Genomic DNA, 27,959 nt, shown 5'->3' with positions numbered 1-27,959 from the left:
CTTATATATACATATACCGGCTGTATAGCACAGGGAACTCCTCTCAGTATTCTGTAGTGACCTATATGGGAAAAGAATTTTTTGAAAGAACAGATATATGTATACATACAACTGATTCACTTTGATGTGCAGCAGAAATTAACATTTTAAACTATAGTCGAATATAAATATATAGAAATACATATAGACTAAATAAATATAGACTAAATATAGAAATAAATATAGACTATTTAAACTACAGTCGAATAAAAGTTAAAAAAAAAAACATTGGTCCTTCATTATTACTAGAGACTTTGAATTTCACCAGTTTTTCTATTACTGTTCTTTTTCTGTTTTAGAATCCTATGTTGCATTTAGTTGTTGTGTTAATCATTGTTGTGTACTGAATGTGTCTCCTCACTCCAAATCCATATATTGAAACCCTAACCCCATTATGATGGAATTTGGAGATGGGGCCTTTGGGATGTGCTTAGATCATGGTGGGTAGAGCCCGAGGTAGGATTATGTAAGAAGAGATAAGGGAGTAAGCTTTCCTTCTACATGAGAGAACGTGGTGAGAGCCGTCTGTCACCTGAGGGTCCTCACTAGAATCTGACCATGATGGCACTGTGATCTGGGACTTCCAGCCCTGACAACTGTGAGAAATAAATTTCTGTTGTTAATAAGTTGCCCAGTTATGGTATATTGTTACTGCAGCTTGAGCTGATTAAGATAGCTATCTAATGTGGCAGAACAAATTGCCATAAACTCAGCAGCTAAAAACAATACATTAATTATTTCATAGTTTTTGGGGGTTATGGTTCCAGGCACAGATTCGCTGGGTTCTCTGTGAAGGGTCTCACCAAGCTGTGATCCAGGTGTCAGCTGGGCTGACATCTGAAGGCTAGAATGGGAAGAATCTGCTTCCGAGCTCACTCAGGTGCTGGCAGAATTCACTTCCCTGAGACTGTAGGACGGGGGCCCTGGCTTCCTGCTGGTTGCTGGCTGAAGGCGACGCTCAGCCTGTGCGTGGGTCTCCCAAATGGCCACTTGCTTCCCCAAAGGTGGCTGGAAGAACTCTCTCGAGCGGGTCTGCAGCAACATGGAGCCTTATCTAACATGACACCATCACAGGGACGATGACATCCATCGCCATTGCCAGATTCTGTGGGTCAGAAATAGTCAAGGCAGGGGGCGGGGTGGTTCCAGTTACCACCAGGGGTGGGGATCGATTATTCACATGGACTTGGTCCTCCCTGGTCATCCCTCTTACCTGGCAATTACACAGTCCTCTTGTCCTTCAGAACCTTGGCACTTTAGAATACTGAGCCGCTTTTTTATTGATGTGTGTACTTTTGACCATTGTGGGGATTTTTTTTACGTTTTATTAAAATGTATTTATTTATTTTGATTGGAGGCTAATTACTTTACAATATTGTGGTGGTTTTTGCCATACATTGACATGAATCAGCCAAGATGACAAGATGATAAAGACAACACTATATGCGAGACCATTGTGTTTTTAACAATTATGAAAATATTTTTCTCAGATAACTGAGGACACATACATATCATTTACCCTCCCTGCACACTTTGGCCTACTAAATCATCACGTGTCTCTTGTCCCTGCCTGCCCCTTTGCTTTCATTTCCTGAGAGATGTTGGAGAAGAGACACAGCAAGCATAAGAGACCACCTCAAGAAATAATGGGCAGAGAAAGACAAGTATCATTTGATATTGCTTTTATGTGAAATCCAAAAAATGGTACAAATGAACTTATGAACTTAATTACAAAACAGAAATGAGTCACAGATGTAGAAAACAAATGTATGGTTACCAATTGCAGTGAGGATAAACTGGAAGATTGGGATTGACACATACACAGTGCTACATATATATAAAATAGATAACTAAAAAGGACCTACTGTATAGCACAGGAAACTCTGTTTAATATTCTGTACTAACCTATATGGACTTCCCTGGTGGCTCAGACGGTAAAGTGTCTGCCTACAATGTGGGAGACCTGGGTTCGATCCCTGGGTCAGGAAGATTCCCTGGAGAAGGAAATGGCAACCCACTCCAGTACTCTTGCCTAGAAAATCCCATGGATGGAGGAGCCTGGTGCAGGCTACTGTCCTTGGGGTCGCAAAGAGTCGGACACGACTGAGCGACTTCACAATAACCTATATGGGAAAAGAATCTAAGAAAGCAATGGCTACGTGTGTATGTATAACTGATTCACTTAGCCATATACCTGAAGCCAACTTGATGTTGTAAATCAACTATAATCCAATAAGATAAAAATAAATAATGAAACTTAAAAAAATAATGGGGAGGGATAAATTAGGAGTTTGGGATTAACATGTACACACTGCTATATATAAAATAGATAGTTAATAAGGACCCACTGTATAGCACAGGGAACTGTACTCAATGTTCCGTAATAACCTATAAGGGGAAAGAATCTGAATAAAATGATAAATATGTAAGTATAAGTGAACCACTTTGCTGTATACCTAAAACTAACACAATGCTGTAGATCAACTATATTTTAATTAAAAAAAAGAAGAGGTAACAGATTAGCTATAAAAGGTTGTGAGCCTAGAGGAATGATCACATCTTTGATAGAAATCAGAAAATTAAGGGGAAGATTCTGGCTTGGGAAGCATCCTGAACATTTATTGCTTGCCCTCTGGAAACCTCATTGAATCTTAGCCAGAGTGGTACAGATGGAGAGAACTGCACCCCAACTCTAGTGGTGGGTGTGGCTGCGAAACCTTTCAGAGCCCTGGGTCACAGCGATCAGCTCAGGAATTGGCTCATCCTGATCAGAGCCATGGAGATGCTCAGTTGCATCTTCTTAGAGCTTTTGAGGAAGAGGCAGGCATAGTATCCTGCAGAGCTTTACCCCACAGGAAATAAGCCTGGAACTGTGGTAAGCATTCTGCCATGCATGTTAATTAATATTAGGTTTTGCTCAGAGACAGAAACCTCACATTTACAATAATTTAAATAAGGTACAGGTGTATTTTTTCTTACATGAATGAAGTCTGCAGTAAGCAGGGAGGCTGTGTGGTGACTCCATGGCCAGCAGAGCATGGTTTCTCTCTTGCTCTGTCGTTCCTGATAACACAGATGGTTCCAGACAGATGCTTGAGTTTCCAGGCTGTAGGGAAAAGGAAGATGGTGAAGAGGGATCCTTCAAGGACAACTTTCTGAAAATTGCTCATGAGGCTTCTTCCGCTTGTATGCCATTGGCCACACTACCATGCTTAACTGCAACAGAGGCATGGAAAGGTGGTCTTTACCTCAGGAGGCTGTTCCCAGCCACAGGTGAGAGGTTTTATGATAAAGGAAGCAAAGGGGAAACAGCTGTGGGTTGGACAATGAGCTTTCTCTGCTGCTCCCTCTACTAGCGGAGAGCTTGACTATAAATAGAGTCTACTCTCAAGGAGCAGGCAGAGTTGAAAGATGAAACTAAATCAATCTTGTCCCAGTGATAGCTTTGAACCCCTGCATCAAGCTGTACCTGAAGCCAAAATACCCCTGCTACTTAAGTTAATAACTCTCCCTTCTTTCCTCATTCCCTCCCTTCTTCATTCCTTCATTTCTGTTTTTCTTCCTTCTTTCTCATTCTCTGTTTTAACTGAAAAAAATCTCGACTGGTACAGAAAGGAGGATTCCCCCCAAACAGCATATAAGATCACCTTTATTTCTTTGTTCTCTCAAGCTTTCCATTCCCCTTACAGTTACTCAGAAGGCAACTGAATTTTCCCTTATATTTCCTAAGGGTCAAATTATGCATCTCCATGCTCTGTTTCCTTTCAGCCTAAAGGAGAGGGAGCTGCTGCTGTTTCTTAGAACTTGCCTTTTTTGGGATTGGATTAAAAATTTTAAAATATGTTGGCTTGTAAATCCCTACTAAGACTCATAAGCTGTAAATTTCAGCTCAACCTATTCTAGGTATTTTTACTTATTTTTAGCAAATGTTCCTTGGAATTCTTTCCCTATTTAGTAAAAACTCCTCTGTCCAATATCTTGGCTGCATACCCACATCCTCTTCCTCAATTCTGGCTTTTATTAACATTAACAGCATCTGTGAGAATTAGAACTTAATGGATTGCTTTCTGTTGATCTGAGAACCCTGCCATAATAGATCTTGTTTTAAAGGATTCCAAACAGTTGGTCAGCAATCCAGCTTTTTTTTTTTTTTTAAAGTAACTTTGCTAATAGAATCAATTTGCCTAGCCTGTTCCCTTGGCATCTCTTTTTCTGGGTCTTTCCTTTGAAGCAGACAATCCAAAACATTAGGTTTGGAGGTTTTTTTCTATCAGATTCTGAAAGCACGGTTTTCACTTAAATTATTATGCGTCTCTGTCCCTACTTATATCAGTAAAGTGATTAGGAGTGTCTACCAACTGCAATTCTCAGGCTATGAAATCTGGATTTTTAAATTTAAATTATACCACAGCACCATATGGCTGAGGAGAAAGGAGTGCTCAGTTTCTTATCTAACCGAGAGTTCCTCTCAAGCAAGGGAAATTGCCGTCACAGTCCAAGTTTTCCCCGGCTCTCTGAGGTTTAGCATCACTGCTGCCTCCCAAAGCGCATGCGCATAGGATTTTCTGAAGCGGCTCAGAGAAAAGTTGCTACAAAACACAGCGGACGACTTTTGGATAGCAGCCATTCTGACTGGCGTGTAATGGTACCTCATTGAGGTTTTGATTTGCATTTCTCTCATAATGAGTGATGGATGACCCAGAGGGATGGGATGGGGAGGGAGGTGGGAGGGGGGTTCAGGATGGGGAACACATGTAAATCCATGGCTGATTCATGTCAATGTATGGCAAAAACCACTACAATATTGTAAAGTCATTAGCCTCCAACTAATAAAAATAATTGGGGATGGGGGGGAAATAGCGGACGAGGAGAGCTCCCGAGAGTCCGCCGTTGCCTGTCTTCTCACCACTGACGCTGACATAGCCACGAGGCCAAGTTCCGGAAATAGGAGCACACGGGGTGTCCTTCACTTACAAGCATTAAAAAAATGCATTCAACTTGAGGCGCATTCAGAACTTCATTCCTTTCCCCGAGGGCGTGGTGAGCAGGGGCTACCAGGCTAATGCAATTATGTGTGGGAGCACCACGGAGACCCCTGAAGCTTCTGAAGCACAAGGTCAAATGCTGCGAAAGTCTAGGTGTGTCGGGGGATGCGGCTGATTGATAATTATGGGGACTCCTCTCTGAATCTGTCATGAATTAATGGAACTCGGGAGCTACACATCCTCTTTAGGATTATAAATGGCATCCTGACGTTTTAGACTCGGCCACCCTTCTCTCACGCCCGATATTAGGGGACACTTGACTGCCTACTGAGACGGTGACCTTGTACTTGCCTTCCCCCAAGTCAGGGTCAGGACTGTTGCAGACAACCCAGGGGTGACCTCTCTTGTTTACCCGGCATAGGAACTAAGCCAGGTCCCTTTGTAGGCTGGTGGCACTGGATACCTCCTCCCGTCCTCTGAACCCGCTCTCCGCGGGTTTGCTCCTGGTGGCCGACCTGGATGGTTGACATCCCCGTGGTTCCTGCCCTCTGTAGCTGGGGTTGTCCCCCGGTGAGTGCAGGCAGGGAGGTTGGGGTGTCTGCTTCCCTGGCCTCCTTTCTGTGGCGTCAGCAGTGCTGACACCTACATAGCTCCTGCCACGTGGCCTTCTCCCGTCTGATCTCTGGTACCCTCCCTTAACTCCCCGCCTCTGGATTCTGAACCTCCTCCCTGCCGTCGCTGGCCCTGAATGTTACACCGCCCAATGGTGGTTTCCCTTCACCTGCCCACACTTATGTAAATAATGTATTTCTTAAACTCTCGCCGCATTTCTGCTTCAGTGTGCCCTGGGTTTCTTGCTGGAAGCCTGTGTGTTAAAACAGCATTGTCTTGATTTGTCTGATCTTGCTTCTGTCTCTTCCACCTGCTCTGACTCAGTCTTTCCTCTTAAGTGTCTGTAAAAGGCCACCATCTATGTTTGCTTCTGCTTATTTGCTTAATGCGCTTTTGCTTCAGCTCATTTTCAGAAGGATGTGATGATATGCATGTTGGTTGGTCATGCCCCTGCGCTGACTTGCCTCTGCCCACTTAAAATGCACTGTATCTTTCGGTCACCCACACAACCTTTTAAGAAATCAGGGGGAACCTTCAATCTGGCTATTCCCTGACATGAAGACAACCTCTAAAGATAGAATTTCATTGAAGTCAGTCCTTTAAAATAGAATTTAACTGAACCTTTTTGGCATGGCTATAACCTCAGAAATATAATATGTACTTGCCTGGTGACAGTGAAGTGCCTACTATTTTGGTTAGTACAGATTTCACTTTGATTCTTTTGAGATAATTGTCTTTTTACATAAGATAGAAATTTCTTTTTTTCTCTTTTTTAAAAAAATGTTTATTTATTTGTTTGGTTGCATTGGGTCTTGGTTGCAGCACACAGGCTCTTCACTGGGGTGAGGGGGCTCTTCATTGTGGCTTCTCCCTCTACTTTTGGCATACATGCTTCAGGGTGCACAGGTTCCGTAGTTGCCCATTAGAATGTGGGATCTTAGTTCTCCAACCAGGGATGGAACCTGGGTCCCATGCATTGAAAGGCAGATTCTTAACCACTGGACCACCAGGGAAGTCTCTAAGGTGAAAATTTCTTAGGTAGCCATTGCCCTATCAGAAAAAAATTCCAGCAAGAAAAATGCCAATGTACCACACCTGTGGTAAAAAAAAATAATCCAGCTATGAGTACTAATTTTTAGGCTATTCAATATCAGGAAAGGTTATTCAGGACTCAAGTAGATACAGCATAGTTTTAAGTACAAGAGAAGTATAGGGTGCCTTCAGATAATGTTAGAAAGTTTTGAATCCTTGGTATGCTGATGATGGCTTTGGTCCAGAACTAACTGTTACCCAAATGAGAAAAGGAGATGTGGCAGGTGCTATAAACAGCCCACTCACTTTCCTGTTCCCCCTGTCCCTTCCCCCTCCCCCAGAGGTGGTGCTCCCGTGGAAAATTCCTCTACTCACACAAAGTTGCCCCTTGCCTGCATCTCTCTGCCAGTGGGATGTGTGTGGCCTGGTGAGGAGGTGCCCCAGCAGCAACCTTCACCCACATAGGGCCAGGAGCTGGAGGGTGAATGTCTACATCTCTTTATCCCTTTGGGAGAAGGGCCAGTCCTGAGATGTGTTCTCTGCAGGCACTAGTGGTTCCCCAGAAGGACGGAAACTCAGTTGCCAACAGCAGTAACCTCCTTGTGAGCAGACCCTTTATTGGTTTTCCTCCTTCTATTGTCTCACTTTCCACCTCTTTCTGTGCTTCTGTGATTGCCTCCCGAATAAATGGCTTGTACCCCAAATCTTGTCTCAGGCACTGACTTTTGGGAGCATACATTTAGGACAGGATGCTCCAGAAGGACAACGAGAGATGAGACCCATAGAAGAAGAGATCAGGCCATTCCTAGCTTCAAGAGAATTGTGTCTTTTCCATTCTTCTGAATTATCTGTTATGAACTATTGAGAACACTGGCTGTTTCAAAACTATAAATCTGTTTCAGCTCTATAAATCTCTGCTATCTACGCATGCAGGGAAGGAAGACTCGATAAATATTTGATAATAATGACAATTCTAAGATTATGCTATTTATGGTAACCATTACCCTAGTGAAGGGATATAATTATTGCAAAAGAGCAAATCAAGTTCTGCATTTTGTGAAAGGAAAGTGCCATCAATCCTCTTTGAGTCATCTCTAAAAGCTAAAAAAAACAGCGTCTTCCTCAGATGAGCACTGTTAGGGGGTGGTAAGGTTATGCAATTGTGTTCAAAGCAAACTGAATTTCTTCTCAGGTGACTTGGCAGTTTTTCACATTCCTCCACTCATGTCGAGGGCCTAAGTGGATTGATTGTAACATCTCTGTGTATTTCCATAGACAACAAGACTGTTTCACCAAATGTACACTGAAGGTCTATCTTTGCAAGTACAGCTCAGTCTTAGCATTTTAAAAAATATTTATTCCTTTTTTAAATTTGGCTTTGCCAGGTCTTAGTTGTGGCATGCAGGATCTTTAGTTGCAGCATGAGGGATCTAGTTCCCTGGCCAGGGATCGACCCCAGGTATTGGGAACGCAGAGTCTTAGCCACTGGACCACCAGGGAAGTTCCCAGACTTAGCCTTTAGAACTGGCTTCAGACCTTTCTAAACTTTATTGGAAGGAGCCCAACCAAACATAAATGGTGGAGAATTCAGTGGAGAAAACCATGATGAAACAAAAAGTATGTGCGTGATTTAGCTCTTAGCAATTTCCAAATTATGGCCTTTATTCTTTGACTTATCATCTGCCCACTCTTCGGTGAGATGAATAGTTTTCTGCATATTATTTTAGAAATTTTTTTTTTCACCCATGAGTTACTCACTAGCATTCATCATATAGTAGAAGAGTGAAAGTCACACCCAGGATAATATCAGACAATTTCTTCCTCTAGCTAATATTAATGAAATTGAATAGGCTTGCTCCAAAATTCATTGGGAACCATTATTCACTGTCCTGTGATGCGTTTAATCAGATCCAGTTGTTCAAAGATTATGTTACACATCTCCTCAGGAGGAAAGTTATGGTAGAAAGACAACCTTCCAGGCTGTACACAATAGGACAAAATATGTGATAAGGGCTCTTGGAAATCCAAGCAGGTTAGCTTCATTTAAAAACTTCAAGCTTCATTTAAAAACATCAAGCTAGAATGTAGCCCATCTTTGCAAAACATGGTAAAGTGCTCTTTCCAATGATCACACATTTCATCTGTCAAAATGTATTTTTTGGTATATTCTTTTTCATATTCTTTTCCATTATGGTTTATCCTAGGATACTGAATATAGTTCCCTGTGCTGTACAGTAGGTCTTTGTTGTCTGTCCACACTAAATGTCATAGTTTGTGTCTACCAACCCCAAACTCCCAACCCATCCTTCTCCTTCCCCCAAAATGTATTCTTGTTGTATTTTCGAAATCATCATCCTAAGCATATTTAGTTAGGCATCACTTGCAAATAAGCTAATGGGGTAGCGGCACAAAATGCTGAGACAACTACAATTATCTCTTAATTACACACAGCAGGCTCCCAACGTGTGTCACCCTTCCGAGGATACTTAACAAGAAGCAAAGAAAGTCAGGCTAACCAGTTAGAGAGCCCACGCGGGCTGCCTGATGACAGGTTTCCTCTGAGACACTGTGGGGCAGGACACAGCCGCAGCAGCTGTCACCAGGAAGAGCTTGCCCAGATCGAGAAAATAACCCGACTGAATCTGATGATTCAATTCACACGGATGGACGTGAGGAACCAGGAAATGAGGCCATGAGATAATCCCATCGGCAAATCGATGGTTTTACAAGGAGCTCTAGCCCTCTACATATGAATAAGGGAATTTCAGACAGCCCACCTCGGGTTGTGTCACTCAGGGCGTTGTTATATCTTCCTTGAGCAAGAATCAATATCTCCTTGTTACTATGAGATCCTATATTCAGGAGGGGAAATGGTCTAAGACCAGAAATATGTCAAACAAAGTCCACTTCATCTCCAGGGGAGATTGATGAAATGGGGAAAAGCCTATCTGTGAATTAGTCAATGAAAGTTTATGGCATGACTGTTAGCTGCTGGCACTGTCCACAGTAAGGTTAAGGACTTCCCTGGTGGTCCAGTGGTTAAGAATCTGCCTGCCAGTGCAGGGAACTCACGTTCAGTCCCTGGCTGGGGAACCTTCTAAGATGCCACATGCTGCGGGGCAATCTGTGTGCTGAAGCTACAGAGTCCGTGCTGCAAGGAGGAGCCCACGGGCCACAGCTGAGACCTGAAGCAGCCCGGATAAGACAAGACAACAACAAAGCGCCCAAGTGAGGGTAAGAAAAATTCAGCATGTATTCTGTGCTTTTCCACACGTTCTGAAACAAAGCTGCTGTGGGGAGTAGCACCCAGCCTCTGTGGATGGTGCACATGTGAAGTGGGTAGACCGACTGAGGGCGGTAATAATTATTCTCTGTGTCTACATCTCTTGCCAGACAACAAAGGATGCTCATAAGCTTTCTTTGCTTTGATTCGTACCACAACTCATGAAATGAATTGGAAAACACATTCACCCCTTTCTGCAAATGAGAAAGCCTCTTGCTCCATGGTCTAGAAATTTCTAATTGCTGTGGGAAAGGAAGTACCAGTGCACAGCCTTTATGACACTGACTGCAGCGGGAGGTTACTGGAGTGGATGAGAGAGGCTTCTAAAGCTGGGCCTGAGGACAGTCGTCCCACCCTCATACTCAGCTCCGTTTGGGAAATTTCAATTAGCCACCAATTAGCCCCGCTTGAACCCTCCAGTCCTGCTACATCCTCTGTTTTCACAGAACATCCTTGCATCTTGAATTCAGCCAATCACATCACACCTCTCTCTTTGTTCATTCTCTCTTCTACTACCCCAGTGGGCCCAAGCCTGGTTTTATAGCAGAGTCACCTGCTGAGTTTATTATCAATTCAGTTCCTTGGGCTCCATCCACTACAGACCCATTGAATCAAAGATTCCTCCTGCAGTCTGTAACTAGAACTGCTTTTGCTATTTGGAAATGCTGACTAGATTCTGAGCTCCTCTGGGGATTTTGCTTTGTCTTTTTCATTTTTATGATTCAGTCTGATATTTTTCACTTTCACTGATATTGTCTAAGCAATATTCTAATCAAGAGTTGGAATATTGGAGGGAATTCCCTGGTGGTCCAGTGGTTAGGACTCTGAGCTTCCACTGCTGGGTGCATGGGTTCTATCCCTGGTCAGGGAACTAAAATCCCACATGCCACGTGGTGCAGTCAAAAAAAAAAAGAAGAAGAAGAATTGGAATATTGGAACAAAGTTAACTGGTCAGCCTAAAGAGAGAGCAATAGGTGTGTGTTTGATTATCCTTGTGACTTTTCTGTGTTTGGCATTTTCAACACAAAACATTGGAGGAGAAAAGATATGATTAGCTAAATAAGTACTGACAAATTTGGTGGAATTAACTGAAAACAGTTTAAAAAAACAAGGTGAATTGGGCTTCAATACTAAATTAACTGTATAGCACATGGAACTATACTCAGTATTTTGTAGTAACCTATAAGGATGAAGAATCTAAATATATATATTTAGATCTATCTATCTATATATATCTATCTGAATCACTTTGCTATACACTTACAACTAACGCAACATTGTAAATCAACTATACTTCAAGAAAAATACTAAATTAGCTAATTAATTAGCTTGTTAATTGAATAAATGAATGAATGATCTGATCTCTGACCTTTTATTTTTTATTCAGAAGAAAATACTGAAAGTGAGAACTCTCAGATGGCGAATTTGTTACCAGGAAGATCTTTGAAAAAATGGAGGAGTTGGAAACTAAAAACTAGTTTTTCTTCTTAGTTGTCTTGTTGAAACTTGCAACCAATTAATTTCCTCCAAATATACCCATTCTATAATATCCTCTAATGAGAAACCTGTTTCTGTCCTCATTTTCAGTGAACACTCCCTTGTCTGTGCAATAGACAGAAAGCAATGCCGTGGACCAATGAAAGCAGCGAGACGACAGACCATGCAAGGCACTGGCTGGTTTTGTGCTGGTTCCCTCAGAGCCCACAGTCCTTCTCTGCAGAGGCCTTTACTCATGAGACATCATACTTTGTATCATGCACCCCGCCATCTAGGCCACATCGGATCGGACTATTGATGGGGTCCAGGTTCAAAGATGGCCAAATGTTAGCAGTCTTCCAGGTGGCCTGGATCTATCCTGGTTCATGACTGGCTAGTCTGAGGATGTTGAAGGATGGGACACCCAGAGACATACAGCAAGAGGAGGGTAGCATGGAAGCAGGGGTGTAATAAAGAGATGCCTCTAAGTGCGGATGCTGTCACAGGAAGAGAAGGGAGTCAGTTGACAATGGCTGCAGCAGTCGAAGCAAAAGCAGAAAATTATTGATCAAATTCTTGGTCTCAGGGGACAGAAACCCATCCTGAACTTGCTTAGGCAAAAAGGAGAAATTTATTGGCTGACACAGCCATGAAGATTGGGCATGTGGTTAGGTAGGATGAGAAGCAAGAATTGATCCCAACCAGAAATTTTTCTTTTTGTCTTGTAAGCTTGTTTCCATTGTGTCTTGTGTGTTTTATTTTCTCTATTTTTCAATGGGCATCATCATTGTAGGGAGAGGGGACATGGTAGCTCTATCACTAAAACATTTTAGGGAGAGGCTCTGATTGGTCTGCTTAGGTCACATAAGCATCACTGGACGAATCAGTGTGGCTAGAGGTGCTGTGTATTGTGGTTGACAGTCTTCATGGTTTCCACAAGAGAAAAAACAGATCTTCAAGAGAAAGAGGGTGAATTTCCCCAAAGAAGGGGGAGAAACTGGGTAGAGTCATTCATTGACACCTACCTTAGTAGCCATAATGGCAGAGAGTTAGAGAAGGAATCACTGGACACCTATTTCTGAGCACAAAGGCCCTAAGATTCGGTTATGTCATCAGCGCAGCTGCTGAACTCCTAGTGAGACAGGCCTGGGACCAGGACCCTTTGCTGCAGTGCTTGTACCTGGACACACCTCTCCTCCAGCAGCAAAATACAGAGAAACTGTATGGGACGAAAAATAACTGTGTGCATGTGCCCTTGGGGCAAATTCAGTGCAGGAAATTCTGGATGCAAAAGATACAAAGAAAACAAAAACCTCAACCTCCACTTTGGAGGAGCCTAGGACAAAAACAGGATTTTGGGGAGCAAAAGCAGAGGACTGTGCATGCCCCCTGCACACACCACCACCAGAGGGGTGGGCAGACCACCTAAGCTACCCCTCCAGCCCAACCCCTGGGCACAGACCTACCCTCACCCTATGTGAGGAACAAAATTGCCCCACCTTGGGGAGTGAGAGAGCAATTTCTAAGAAAGCCAAAAAACCTGGTTGGTAACACTAGGGCTAGAGATTTTTATGTGTATTAGCCAGCTATTACCATAATAAGCTGCATAACAAACATTCCAAAGATCTCAGTGGCTTACCACAGCAAACATTTATTTCTCATTCATGAACTGGGGGTTAGCAGGGATGACTGCTTTATACTTGGATCCTGGTCTGCTCTGAGCATCTCCCCATCCTGGGATAAGTTCTATCTGGCACATGTTCTTTTCATGATCAAAGTCAAAAGCCCAAGAGATCAAGCCAAACTCTGCACTAATATTTTTAAATGTCTCTGCCTCTACTTGTATCATGTCTGTCAACATTCCTTTATCCATGCCCATCATCAAAACCAGAGGAGCTGCACAGAGGTGAGGAAGAGAAGGTGGATAATTGGCTGGAAAATAAGAAAATCTACCATTATCCTGAATGGCATTGAATGACATTCTAGGAGGTCTAATGAAATTGTTTCTTATGTTTTCTTGTTTTTCTGTATATTTATTTAGTGGATGTATATCTCAGTTCAGAAATCCAAATGTTGAAATAAATTACAGTTTCTCTAATGTGACTTAATTCTGTTTGGAACCTCCATTCAAGAGGCTGAAACTTGACCTCCTTGAATTCAGATTTATCTGTCTCTATCTCTTTCACAATCAAATTTAGATCCTGGGGTGGGGGTGTGATGTAAATGCTATCAAAACAGCATTTGGAGAGCATCTGGTTTTTGAGGCGTCTTTCTGTCCAGACTCCCACTGAAATGTTCATCTGTCTCAGATGTCAGTCCCTGGCAATGACTACCAGGAGGTCACGTCTTTGGCTTGCTTCACATGAGAATCATTCAGCTGCTTCTGTGCCACAGTGGGCTTCGTGAGGACAGAAGAACCCAAGTCCTGCCTGCCTAGATGCCCAAGACTCTCCCCAGGTCTCTGTAGATAGACTGTGCTGCTACGGCTCTGGGCGGCTCCATTCACATGGTCGACAGAGACCAGGTAGTCCCCCTTGGTCTTTCAAATCTGTGTTAACTTCGCTGCCCATTGGGGGCCCTGGCAAAAGCATATGAAGCCACAATCTTGAAGACTTGCCATTTTCCAAATATTTAATTAGTCCCCGAATTTCTTCCTTTCAGCCTATCAAGCAGTCTTTCCCAACTCTGAAGAAACTCTAGTCTACTCAGCCACCTCCCCTCAACTCAGTTCTGTTCTCAACCATGGAATTACTCTGTCTCCTCTGAGGGTGGTCTCTCTGTCCTCTCCTGCCACGTAACAGGGCCAAGGACTTTGGAAACCCAATCCAGGAAAAGGCCATGTTTCAGCTGTCCACCAGGGTGTGTCTCTGCCCAGAGGCAGGGAGTTCAAAACAGCCTGACTGCCTAAAGAGGAAGGGACTTAGGGAAAAGAGAATGACTGGGGGGAAATATCTTAAAAATATGACCTTGACTACATTTACAAACTAAGATCCACTCATCATGCATCAGTTCTTAGGAATTTGAAGGGAATATTGATAAGAATCCAACAGTACACTTTCATAAGTCATATTTGTTAGCCTTTAAGTGGATTTTGGTGCTTCTAGAAAGACAAGGATTTGTTTGGCACAGTGGGAAATCACAACATTTCTAACTAAAAAGCAAACGTATTTACATTATGAAAACAAGGTTCGGGACTTCCTTGGTGCTCCACTGGGTCCAGACTCCATGCTCCCAATGCAGGGAGCCTGGGTTCAATCCCTGATCAGGAACAAGATCCCTCATGTCTCAGTTAAGAGCCCACATATCACAATTAAGACTCGGTGCAGCCAAATAAATAAATAATAAATAAACATTTTTTTAAAGTTTTGAAATAATGATAAAAAAGAAAATAAGGTTTAAGAGGAACTAGAAAGTTGTCCAAAATCCCTGTTACTTTCCCTGTGACAAGCTGGAAATGGTGGTCATTCTCTTACAGAATATGAAACAATGGCCTAAAGAATTCCTCATTATCCACCCCAACTGCCAAACTTGCTATCACACACCTTCTATGGAATCACAGAGTGTTTAAATATTTTGGTATAAATATATGGTGGTTTAGTCACTCAGTCTTGTCCGACTCTCGCAACCCCATGGACTGTATGTAGCCTGCCAGGCTCCTCTGTCCGTGGGATTTCCCAGGCAAGAATGCTGGAGTGAGTTCCCATTTCCTTCTCCAGGGGATCTTCCCAACCCAGGGATTAAACCTGGGTCTCCTGCATTGCAGACAGATTCTTTGCTGACTGAGCCGTCAGGGAAGATGCTGTTCTTTGGTGGACTCTTTTGGGGATATTTGATCAGCCGATGAGACAACAACTCCCCATTTTCCCAGGAACAACTCTCATCTTAAGAGTTGGTTCTCCATCCACCATACTTTTTCTGTGTAAGTTCCTCTCTGGCTGTGCTATCTGAACCAGCGCCACATACCAGCTCTACACTTGTCAGTCTTCTGGGCATCTGGGGCTGAAAGATGAGTCTGTTTCCTGGCTGAACCTTCAGGTTCCAGGAAGCAGATGAATCTGCTTTGGGGAGAGAATATAGAAGATATCTTTACTGAATGTGGCCTCCTAGTTTTGTCATTGCCAAGTCCGTCTCTCCTGAGGCTGTGTGTCTTGCAGTCTCCAGGCCTTTGAGACTCTGCACGGTCTCAAAGCTCCCTCCTCTGTGAACTGGAGCTCGTCTAATTTTATTTCTCTTGTTTGCAACCAAAGAACTTTAGCAAACACACTTTTTCTTTTGCTGAGCTCAGTTAAACCAGAACCTTATTTATATCAACACAGGACTTAATTAAGCTGAGTGGATAACAGCATCAAGAAGAACTTGGATAACCAGGAATAGCTGTTCATAGTTCCTTGAAAGGAGACGAGAACGTAGCAGTGGCTACATGTTGAGTCACAAAGGCCCAATCTATAATTCTGGGCACATCAAACTGCCAGGAGTGCCATTTGTTTACATGGGAGCAGAATCTGAAACATTTATGCCCCTGGTTAATGAACATTGTGAACAAAGGAAGGAGAACTTTTATAGCCTGCAAGCAGCAGCTGAGAGAATACACAAGAGCAAAGTTTTCATTTCAAACATCAGAAATTTTTGTCATGCTTATTATTTTAGGCTATCAGACTGCCTGCTTTCATGTATTGATATATTGACTTTGCAAAAATAAAATCATTAAAAAAGTTTGATCACATGTTTCTAGCCATCTGCTTTCTGGTGACTAAGTTGAGGGTTGCAGAAAGCCAAGAAGGGATATACTATCTTTTGTCAACCAAGGCAAAAATAAAATCCACAGATCAAAAATCGGAACCTGGGGGAGGAAGCATCCGGATTTCTCAAATGAGTCAAGAAATATGCAAACTGTAGACCTCTCTCCAACTCTGGAAAAATCTAACTTTGGGAGGGTGAGTTTTGCCTGTTTTGGTAGAAAATAAATTGGGTTGATGGATGTGGGTGCTATAGGAAGTGACTGGAGTTTAAGGCCCAGATCCAAACTCTCTCTCTCTTTCTCATCGTTCAAGAGACTTTCCTCTTCCTCTGGATCACCTCTTCTAGAGGATAAAAATAAAATTAAGTCTTTTTGAGTACCCTTGAAATTTTGCCTGATTTTATTTGTTGAGTATTTCATTTAAAGGCCTCAGTTCCCTGGTGAAAGGGAAAACACTTGCATTGAAAAAAGCCATATTCCACGATCACATCTCACAGGATCGGCCGACAAGAGCGTCTGGCAGTTAGCTTTTTATAGAGCGGGGAAACAATCTCTCTTTTGAACCATATTCCTGGCTCTCCAAATTAATGGGACATCTTTTTCTTGAGGACGTTCTTGGAGTGTAGCAGCAGGGCATTTACTCTTCATTCTCCAACTGCAGAACTTATTTAATTTCTAGTTCCACTAAGTGTGCCCTCGGCCCTTGACCTCCCTTCTCGCTATTAAACTGAGCTCTCTCTCAGTGATTGCTGTGGACAAGATGACTTTAGACAAAATTGGAAGGAGGTCACATTTGTCGTCGGCTCCCTTTCACCTCCCCCATTAGCACAATCCCCTTTCTACCTCCCATCCACACCAAGCCACTCATGTTGCCTGGGTGATCCATCTTAAATAGACCCAATTTTCTCTGTAGTGCCCAGAAATCCCACTTCTGTACTTAATTATGAGCAAAACTGTATTTACTTACTTATTTTTTTTAACTTAAAATATATGGTAATTGAACATACATTGTGTCATGCATGTAGATATAAAAGTAAATGCCATGGGTCCCTGTTTTCAAAAAAATAATGATCTGGGCAAGATAGATGCATATGGGACTTCCCTGGTGGTCCAGTGACTAAGATGAAGTGCTCCCAGTGCAGGGGTCCTGGGTTCCATCTCCGGTCAGGGAACTAGATCCCATATGCTGCAACTAAGAGTTCACATGCCACAACTAAAATATCCCACAAGCCACAACTAAGACCCAGCACAGCCAAATAAGTATGTAAGCAAACAGATAAGTAAATGAGTAATAAATATATAAAAAGATTGTTGCTGTTTTAGTTGCTGTCATGTGTAACTCTTTTGCGACCCCATGGACTGTAGCCCACCGGGCTCCTCTGTCCGTTGGATTTCCCAGGCAAGAATACTGGAGTGGGTTGCCATTTCCTTCTCCAATGCATCTCCCCAACCCAGGGATTGAATTTGAGTCTGCTGCACTGGCAGGTGGATTCTTTACCACTGAGCCACCTAGGGAAGCCATATAAAAAAGATAGATGCATATAACTGTACATGTATGTGCAATAGTGGGCTTCCCTGGTATCTTCCTGCAATGCAGGAGACCCAGATTTGATCCCTGGGTTGGGATGATCCCATGGAGGAGGGCATGGCAACCCACTCTAGTATTCTTGCCTGGAGAATCCCATGGACAGAGGAGTCTGGAGGGCTACAGTCCATGCGGTTGCAGAGTTGGACATTACTGAACAACTAACACCTACATGTGAAATAGCAAAGCAAGCAACTATTGCAATAATATATGATAATATGATCATATACAGTAATATATCATTATATTCTGATAATATTATCATTGCAATAATATTAACATAATTAATGATCCTTAGGTAGGTAATAGAAATGTGACTTAATAGAAATGGATGTAGACCCTTAGGGATTAGAAGGAAAAGCAGAACTGGGAGTGAGGGAAGATTTGGGAAGGATTCAGGTTAATTGAATCAAATCTTTTCCAATGGGACTTCCCTGGTAGTTCAGTAGTTGAGAATCCGCCTTCCAATGCAGGGGACATGGGTTAGGGAACTAAGATCCCACATGTCATGGGGCAACTAAGCCCCACGCACATACTGCAACTACTAAGCCCATGCAGTACTTGTGGCATGTGGGCTTAGTTGCACACACGCCACAAGTAGAGAGAAGTTCATGTGCCATAACTAAGACCCAGGGCAGCCAATAAATAAATAAATAAGAAAAGGGCAGTTCATTTCTGGTAGCCTATTAAAAAAATCTATTCCAGCGAAAGTATGAGATAGTAAATTTTCAGATTGAAGGAGCCAGTATTTCCTTATGTTAAAAGGGAAAAATATGAATGCATTGTCAGACACAGGGTGAACCACAGTCCAGGACCGAAAGATGACAACTGAAAAGCATTTGAAATCAGGGTGACCCTGGAAGATCTGGGTTACGTGGACACTGTATCCATATTTCTTCAGAGATTAGGAGATTGGATGATAATCTAAAATGTAAAAAGTTGATCATTCTTCTTGTAAAAATAGTGTGCAATGAGACTGAAATCGATTTTGAAGTGAGAACCGGAGAAAACTGGAATTAAGACGAACCACATGGCATATTTATTGATCTGTTTTGGCTCAGTGGTTTATCCTTTACAATATAGGTTTTCATAAAGAAGGAGAGTAATATGATAGATTTCTTCAAAAGTCTATTATGAAAATAGAAAATGACATTTTCTTCCTGGGTAGATTTAGCTTGATCCTGCCAGATTTGTCTGGATGTTGCTTTGTGTACTGTCCTTATTGAAATGCTTGATGGATGCCATTATGGGGTTGGTGGGTAATGGAGTGGGGATGGGGTTGAGCTTAGAGAAATACTGGAGGAAAAAGCAGTGAACATTCATTTGCAAATATGCCATCAAGGAGAAACACTCAGAAAAATGTGAAGTCTCCTAAACTGTGGTATTTAAATGCTGTATTTATACTAGTCATTTTTTCCCCCAAAGAAATACAAATGGCCAATAGGCGTATGAATAGATGCTCCACATTGCTAATTATTAGAGAAATGCAAGTCAAAACTACAACGGTACTGCCCTGGTCAGAATGGCCATCATTAAAACCTCTGTAAATGACAAATGCTGGGGAGGATGTGGAGAAAAGGGAACCCTCCTATGCTGTTGGTGGGCATGTAAGTTGGTGCAGCTATTATGGAGAACGGTATGGAGGTTCCTTACAAAACTAAAAATAGAGCCCACTATGTCATCCAGCAATCCCATTCCTGAGTGTCTATCCGAAGAAAATTCTAATTCAAAAAGATATATGCACCCCTATGTTCATTACAGCATTACATTACTCACAATAGTCAAGACATGGAAGCAACCTAATGTCCACTGACAGATGAATGGATAAAGAAGATGTGGTACCTACATACAATGGAACATTACTCAGCCATTAAAAAGAAGGAAATGATGCCATTTGCAGCAACATGGATGGACCTAAAAATGATCATACTGAAGTGAAGTAAGGCAGAATGAGAAAGACAAATACTGTATGATATCACTTATGTGTGGAATCTAAAACATGAATCTCTAAAACAAGTGAATCTCTCTAACCTTCTGTGTCTGTGGCAACTGCTCAAGGGACAAGGAGGGCCAAGGCCCAAGGTCCACAAGACCTGTGGTCTTCCAACTCTGCATTTCTAGGCAGCTGAATCATGCACATACTTCCTATATGGGCTCACAATTGTGCCTTGTTATTTAACCAGCCTGGAAAGAGATCTCAACTGTTTTCCCTTTCCATATGCTGGGAGCCTGGGTTAGCTGCTGGGTGCTTGGGCTCGTCTGAGTGTATCTGATGACCTGCGAGTGCTATCAGAGAGGTATTTGCACTGGGCGGTTTGCCTGTAGGGAGAGAGCTTACGACCAGGAAGAAAATATTCATGTGGAGCCAGACTAGTAGACCCAGTCTCTGGGAATGTGTTTCTTAGTCTTACAAAGATAAGGGTAGCAGCGATGAGGTGGTTCTCTATGCGTGAACTCTGAGCTACCTGGTGAAAGTCATTGAAAAACAAACCCCTGTAGGGAACAAACTTGTGGCTGCCAAGAGGGAGGGGTTGGGGAGGGATGGAGAGGCAGGTTGGGGTTAATAGATGTAAGCCGTTATCCTAGGATGCATAAGCAACAAGGGCCTATTGTATAGCACAGGGAACTATATTCAATGTCCTATGATAAACCATAATGGAAAAGAATATGAAAAGGAAAAAGAATGTTAAAAAAAAAATCCCAGAAAACATAGAGGTCTGGGTTCCGCTTAGACCCTCTGCATCAGAATCTCTGATGGAAGGGCCTAGGAACCTGCACCCCAGGTGACTCTGACACCTACTACAATGTCGGGTTTAAAGCCGAGGACAGGGCCTGCCTCACCTGGGGACCCCATCCCTGACCTCCTGAATCAGAGTCTACCTTTTAACACATTCTCCCACATGGTTCTTCATGCACAGCCCGTTTGAGAAGTCCTGGCCTAATGGTTTGAGAACCACGTGCCCCAGAGGGTTCTTTTCCTGCCAGGTCCTCAGAGGTGAGAGGGAGACTCAAGTCACTTGACATTCGTCTGAAGCCCAGGTGAAGCAGGCTGGAGCGCAGAGGCCCTATCATGGGTGCCCACTGCAGGACTCGAGGGAAGGGGTATCAGTCTGCCATCTCCAGGACTGGCATCTTTAAATGCTCCTGGAGGCGACAGGGACATCCCGAAGGGCACTGGCAGCAGAACCACTGGGGTGTCCTCAAATAGCTTACCGGGTGGCAGACACCCGGGGTGGGGTGGGCAGGGGGGCGAGGGCAGAGGCGACAGGAACGGCAGGCACCATCTGCAGAACCACACTTGTCCCCCCTGCCCCACCTGCTGCCGATTCCCTGAAGGAACAGGGCAAGACTGCGTGGCTTTCAGAACTGACAGCCTATGCCACACCACTGTGTACAAGACCAGCGGCTACAGCTCAGGGTCTGGGAAGGCTGAAGGAGAGCAGGTCACATAACAGTTTGTTACATCAAGCAAATGTGATTAGGGGGACTTCCCTGGTGGTACAGGGGCTCACACTCTGCGCTCCAAATGCAGAGGGCCCCGGTTCCGTCCTTGATCCAGGAACTGGATGCCCCATGTCACAACTAAGAGTCTGACTGCTGTAACTAAAACATCTTACGTGCTGTGACTAAGACCTGGCAAGGAAAAGGGAAAAAAGAAACCAAAAACCCAAGCACACACACAAATGCAATTAGAGGCGGTATTTATGTGTCCCAGTCATTATCAACCACGGGTTATTTTTAGACCCCCCAGGGACCTTTGGCAATATTTGGAGACTTTGACAGCTTGGGGGTCCAGACCACAGTGGACCACTAAACATCTGCCATGCCTAGGGCAGTCACCATATCAAAGGCTTGTTTTTTTAGCCCATAATTCATGTCTGAGTCTTTGCAACGCCATGGACTGTAGCCCACCAGGCTACTCTGTCCATGAGATTTCCCAGGCAAGAATACTGGAGTGGGTTGCCATTTCCTTCTCTAGGGGATCTTCCCAACCCAGGGATTTTACTCATGTGTCCTGCATTGGCAGGCAGATTCTTTACCACTGAGCCACCTGGGAAGCCTTATCTGAGTCAAAATGTCAACAGTGCCTAGACTGAGAAACTTGGAATTTTATACCAAAGATGGATTTACAAAAAAACAGTATTCCCCATCAACTTGACAGCCGTTTTTGGTGGTATTTAAAGATTCACCACACAAAGTTAAGCTAGTGAAATGGGAACCCTTTTGGTTGGCAATTGAGTTGACTACAACATCATTTCAATTTGACTGACTCTTCTGTCGAGTTCCTTTACCAATATTGAATTTAAACTGATCAATCTCAAAGAGCCAGGGGAGTCTTCTGACCTCTTAAACTACTGGGCACTGTATCCATCCTGTCTCCTCATTCTTCTTCTCTTCAGTCCTATTAATTCTGAAAAATAATGACAAGTGACTCAGCAGTAAGGCGACCCATTCCTGCCGAGTGTTGAGAATCGTGTTATAGGACCTAGTGCTTGCAATACTCCCCTTTTATCACACACTCGACCTCCAGGCTAGAGAACAGGAGAAAGTGATTTCCCATCACATGCTGGCAGCCAGGTCTCGCTCTTCATATTTGATTAATTCTGAGCTTAAGAAAGAAATTACATATATATAAAAATTACATTTTTGGAATAATCAGTTATTAGGTTTTTCTACTGTTCTCAGCAGGCCACATTGAGAACTCATACAAGAAAGGAGAAAAGTGATCCTTGGAAGTCAAATTTCTGGGCTGGGGAAAGAAAACCCTTTCTAGGGAAGACTACCTGTTACTGCTTAGTCGCTCAGTTGTGTCTGACTCTTTTGTGACCCCAGGGGCCCCAGCAGGCTCTTCTGTCCATGGGATTTTCCAGGGAAGAATGCTGGAGTGGGTTGCCACTTCCCTCTTCAGAAGATCTTCCCGATCCAGGGAGGGAACCCATATCTCCTGCATTGACAGGCAGATTCTTTACCACTAAGCTACCTGGGAAACAGAGAGGACTATGTATCTTAGTAAAAATCAACCAAGAGACATATTAAGTAAAAATAAAATCAGTTTTATTCATTTTATGGAAAGAGGAGTATAAAGTTTAAATAAGAGACATGCTATGAGTAAAAGACCGCTGGAGTTTAGATCAGACAGATTTTTCTGTGAATCCCAGCTCTTCAGCATTCTAGCTGGTGACTTCAGGCTTGTTTCTCACTCTGTTTCCAGTTTTGTTAAGAGGGATATTACTATTTACTTCATAGGATTGTGCATTGGTTAGCTATTGCTGTGTAACAAAAGTCACAAAATCTCAGTGGCGTGCAAATCTTTGTTTATGTCATGTGAGGTCAGTTGGGACTTGGCTAATGTAGGTTGGAGAGTTTTTTTTTAATTATTCTTTTTTGAAGTATAGTTGATTTATAAAGCTGTGTGAATTTCAGGTGTCCAGCAAAATGATTCATACAAATATATTCTTTTCAGATTCTTTTCTATTATAGGTTATTATAAGATACTGAATATCTTATATGCTACACACTAGGTACTTGCTGCTTATCTATTTTACATATAATTCTGTGTGTCTATTAATCCCAAACTCCTAATTTATCCCCCCCTCTCTTTTCCCTTTGGTAACATTAGTTTGTTTTCTAAATCCATGAGTCTGTTTCTGTTTTGTAAATTAGTTCGTTTGTATCAATTTTTAGATTCCTCATATGGTATTCCTCTTTCTTTTTCTGACTTACTTCAGTTGGTATGATCATCTCTAGATGCACACACTTTGCTGCAAATAGCATTATATTTCATCCCTCTTACTGGCCGAGTAATATTCCACTGTATATATAGATAGATAGACAGACAGGTGGATAGTTGGGTTGGCCAAAGCATTCATTCAGATTTTTGCAAATTTTATGGAAAAACCTAAAAGAAAATTTTGGCTATTTTAATATATATACACACACACACACACACATATATATATAGGGCTTCCCTGGTGGCTCAGAGGTTAAAGCATCTGCCCGCAACGCGGGAGACCCATACACACACACACACATACACACACACACACACACACACATACATACACACACACACGATACACACTTTTGTATCTATTCATCTGTTGATGGACATTTAGGTTGTCTCCATGTCACGGCTGTCGCAAATAGCGCTGCCAGTTTGGAGTGGTTTTGTTCTCTGAGAGTCTCATTTCCCTCCAGAGACCAGAAGGCTGCCTGAGAATGTGTTGCCCTGTTTCAAGTCTCTGCTTGGATCCCATCTACTAACACCCTATTGGTCGAAGCTGGTCATGTGACTGATGCCAAACCCAAGGGGAGGGGAAGTACAGCCTGCCTCATAGAAGCGAAAGCAAGTCCCACAGGCAAATTCAACATCCTTGGAGCAGAAACTCTATGCTTCCCAGGAACGTGGGGAGGGAAGGAGGGAGTGAACATTTCTGAATAATAATCATCTACCACCAACTGCTTAAGTGATTAAGTGAATTTATGTCCTCAGAGCACCTTGCATAATGTCTGGTGCTACAGTGTTGAATAAATGTTAGTTCCGTTCTCCTCCTCCAGAATCTGACTTTACAGTGAAGCATGGCAAACATAAACGTAATTTCGGAGATACAATAACTATTTCAAAACACACTTGAAATCTGCATTATGATCAGCTGTGAGAGAAGGGGTGAAAGGAAAGGAAGAGGTATTAAGAAAATTAGGAAACGGCTTCCCTTGTGGTCCAGTGGCTAAGAATACATCTGCCAGTGCAGGGGACGTGGGTTCCATCCCTGGTCAGGGAAGATCCCACACATGCCATGGGGCAGCTAAGCCTGTGCACCACAGCTGCTGAGCCCATATGTCCTAGAGCCTGCCCACCACAGCTAAGAGTAGCCCCAGGTCGCCACAACTCGAGAACGCCTGCATGCAGCAGTGAAGACCCAGTGCAGCCAAAAATAAATAAATATATATATATATATTAAAGTCATAGAAATACAGCCACAGAACAGAGGAACAATAAAGAAGGAGGAGGAGAAAATGACTGAACAAGAGAATCACCACAAAATCCAGGGAGCTTTATAAAAATGTATATAGCTTTCTTTCCTCCCCTCTCTCCCAAATTGTGAACTGCATATTTTTCATATAGAATAGGCTAGGCAAGGGAGAGGAATATACATTGTTCTATTGTCTCTTTCAAGGTTTTATGAAAGACTGATGGGCATTTTGGGCTTCCCAGGTGGCTCATTGGTAAAGTATCTGCCTGCCAATACAGGATACTTGGGTTTGATCCCTGGGTCAGGAAGATCCCCTGGAGAAGGAGATGAAAACCCACTCCAGGATTCTTGCCTGTGAAATCCCATGGAAGAGGAGCTACAGTCCATGGGGTTGCAAAAGAGTCAGAAAAGACTTATGGACTAAATTGACATTTTAACCACTGTTTACTATGTCACTGAGTGCACTCTATCCTGATACTTCACAAGCTCTAGTCTGAACGTGGCTATTATTTTGACCTGCCAAATGAGCAATCATTTATTTCTTGGGAAGGTGGTGTGAGGAAGAGAAATGATATTGTAGGGATCAAGTGAAACTGACTTGGGGTGTTTTTTTTTTTTGACTCTTTTTTTTTTTTTTTCGGTCCATCCAGAGCAAAGAATATTCTCAGCACAACCCATCTGATCATAAAGTATGTCACATCGCCTCACTGCTCAGTGTTCCATGGTAGGAAAAAATGTTCAGGAATTATTTTCTAGAGGATAATACAGCCTTCAATATAATACTCTGCCTGCAAGTACATTCTAAAAGAAAAGAAAAAATGCTTTCATCAAATTGGACTTGGTTGATAAGGACTAGCAGGAACCTCTGTTAGATGAAAAGTGTTAATATTTAACCACGCTGTTTTTGTAAAGAGCAATGGTGAATGGTTTTTGCTACGTCAAATGCTTAGGGAAACAAAGACATACAAATTCAACCATCTTAATTTTCCACAGTGAAACTCTTGTTAGATTTTTGCACGAGCCGTCTTGCTTTATGGTCACACTGCCAATAGCCTACACGGAGAAGATGCTTAGAAACTGGGCTAAGGTCAGGAAAAAGCCATTTAAAAAATTATATTTAGCAAAAATCTGATTCATCGTAGATAGCTATGGGCACATGGAGGGGCAATCCCTCCTCATTCATGTTCCTTAAGAAAAAAAAAAATGTATACTGCCTGAAGAGATGAGAATGTTTAAAAAAAAAATCCAGCATTCCATACCAAAAAGATAGACTTGGAATATAAAGATGTAAACAACAACAACAAAAGAAAAAAACCCCAGTATCTTGAGTGGTGCTGTAAGCTGGTATCCTGTCATAAGCAGTGACTTATACAAATGAAATCAAACAACACAAAACACTGATTTTTAACTGAAGGGCTTCATGGAACCTAGAAAGAGCTGCTCACACATCAGGCCCTCATGGAGGCCTGTCCCAACCATCTTCCCCAAAACGGCTCTATTCCCCTCTGTCCTCGAACCTGGCATTAAATTTCTTATCATTTCCTACTACCTGACATTGCATTATACACCTACTTTGCTAATCTGTTTCTTTTCTTTCTTTCTTTTTCATTTGGAGTATAGCTGCTTTATAATGTGTTCGTTTCTGCTGTCCAGCCAAGTGAATGGGCTCTAGGTATACATGTATCACCCTTCCTTGGATTGCCTCCCCACTTAGGTCACCACGGAGCATTGAGGAGAGTCCCCTGCATTGTACAGGAGGCTCTCATTAGTTAGCTATTTTGCACATGGTATCAACAGTGTATATATGTCAGCCCCAGTCTCCCAGTTCATCCCACCCCCTCTTTCCTCACTTGGTGTCCATATGTTTGTCCTCTGTGTGTATCTCTATTTTTGCTTTGCAAATAGGTTCATCAAAGCATCGCTAGTCTGTCTCTTGTCTGTCTTCACTAGAATGTTAGCTCCCCGAGGCCAGGGTCTTCTTGTTGCTCACCACTATACCTTTAGGGTCCAGAGCAGTGCCTGTGCTGGGCACACCACAGGCTTCTCGGTATATTCTGCTCAGTGAATGAATGCCTGTAGAGAGGAAAGGACATCATTTTGGACTATGCATCACAGTTCTACAGATGAAAATATCCTTAATGTGAAGAAGGGCAATCCTTTGGCTACCATGGCTTTGTAAAAAATTTCCTTGGACATATATATTCATTCCTCAAATAGCCAGTTGGACCTACCAGGTGTATGGCACCTTTTGAGGTGCTATAGGCAGAACTGGTGCAAAAAAGGCAGGTCCATATGTCCGTTCTCTACATCTGTGTCTCTATTTATGCTTTGCAAATAAGATCATCTGTACCACTTTTCACAGTTAGAACTGGACATGGACCAACAGACTGGTTTAAAATTGGGAAAGGGGTACATTAAGGCTATATATTGTCACCTTGCTTATTTAATTTACATGTAGAGTACATCATGTGAAATGCCAGACTGGATGAAACAGAAGCTGGAATCAAGATTGCCGGGAGAAATATCAATAACCTCAGAGAGGCAGAAGACACCATCCTTATGGCAGAAAGGGAAGAGGGACTAAAGAGCCTCTTGATGACAGTGAAAGAGGAGAGTGAAAAAGCTGGCTTAAAAACTCAACATTCAGAAAACTAAGATCATGGCATTTGGCCCCATCACTTCATGGCAAATAGATGGGGAAACAATGGAAACAGGGACAGCACCTTATTTTCTTGGGCTCCAAAATCACTGCAGATGGTGACTGCAGCCATGAAATTAAAAGATGCTTGCTCCTTGGAAGAAAATCTATGACCAACCTAGACAGCCTATTAACAAGCAGAGACATTAGTTTGCCAACAAAGGTCAGTCTAGTCAAAGCTATGGTTTTTCCAGTAGTCATTATGGATGTGAGAGTTGGACTATAAAGGAAGCTGAGCATGGAAGAATTGATGCTTTTGAACTGTGGTGTTGGAGAAGACTCTTGAGAGTCCCTTGGACTGCAAAGAGATCCAATCAGTCCATTATAAAGAAAATCAGTCCTGAATATTCACTGGAAGGAAGTTGAAGCTCCAATCCTTTGGCCACTTGATGCAAAGAACTGACTCACTGGAAAAGACCCTGATGCTGGGAAAGATTAAAGGCAGGAGGAGAAGGAGACAACAGAGGAAGAGATGGTTGGATGGCATCATTGTCTCAATGGACATGAGTTTGAGGAAGCTCCGGGAGTTGGTGATGG

The 27,959-nt window shown here is 42.8% G+C and overlaps 1 long non-coding RNA gene across 1 annotated transcript; it reads right to left on the bottom strand.

Moving 5' to 3' along the window:
* On the bottom strand, nucleotides 1-26,797 carry LOC122682984. The gene is made up of 3 exons (XR_006337586.1): nucleotides 26,723-26,797; nucleotides 3,019-3,145; nucleotides 1-61 (listed from the first exon to the last, which is right to left on the bottom strand). It is a non-coding gene; the product is annotated as an uncharacterized LOC122682984 (long non-coding RNA).
* Nucleotides 26,798-27,959: the final 1,162 nt, after the last annotated feature.

This window comes from Cervus elaphus, chromosome 24 (genome assembly GCF_910594005.1).
Source record: "Cervus elaphus chromosome 24, mCerEla1.1, whole genome shotgun sequence".
Lineage (NCBI taxonomy): Eukaryota > Metazoa > Chordata > Mammalia > Artiodactyla > Cervidae > Cervus > Cervus elaphus.
The sequence above is the reverse complement of the archived record's forward strand: the minus strand, read 5'-3'. Positions and strand labels throughout refer to the sequence as shown.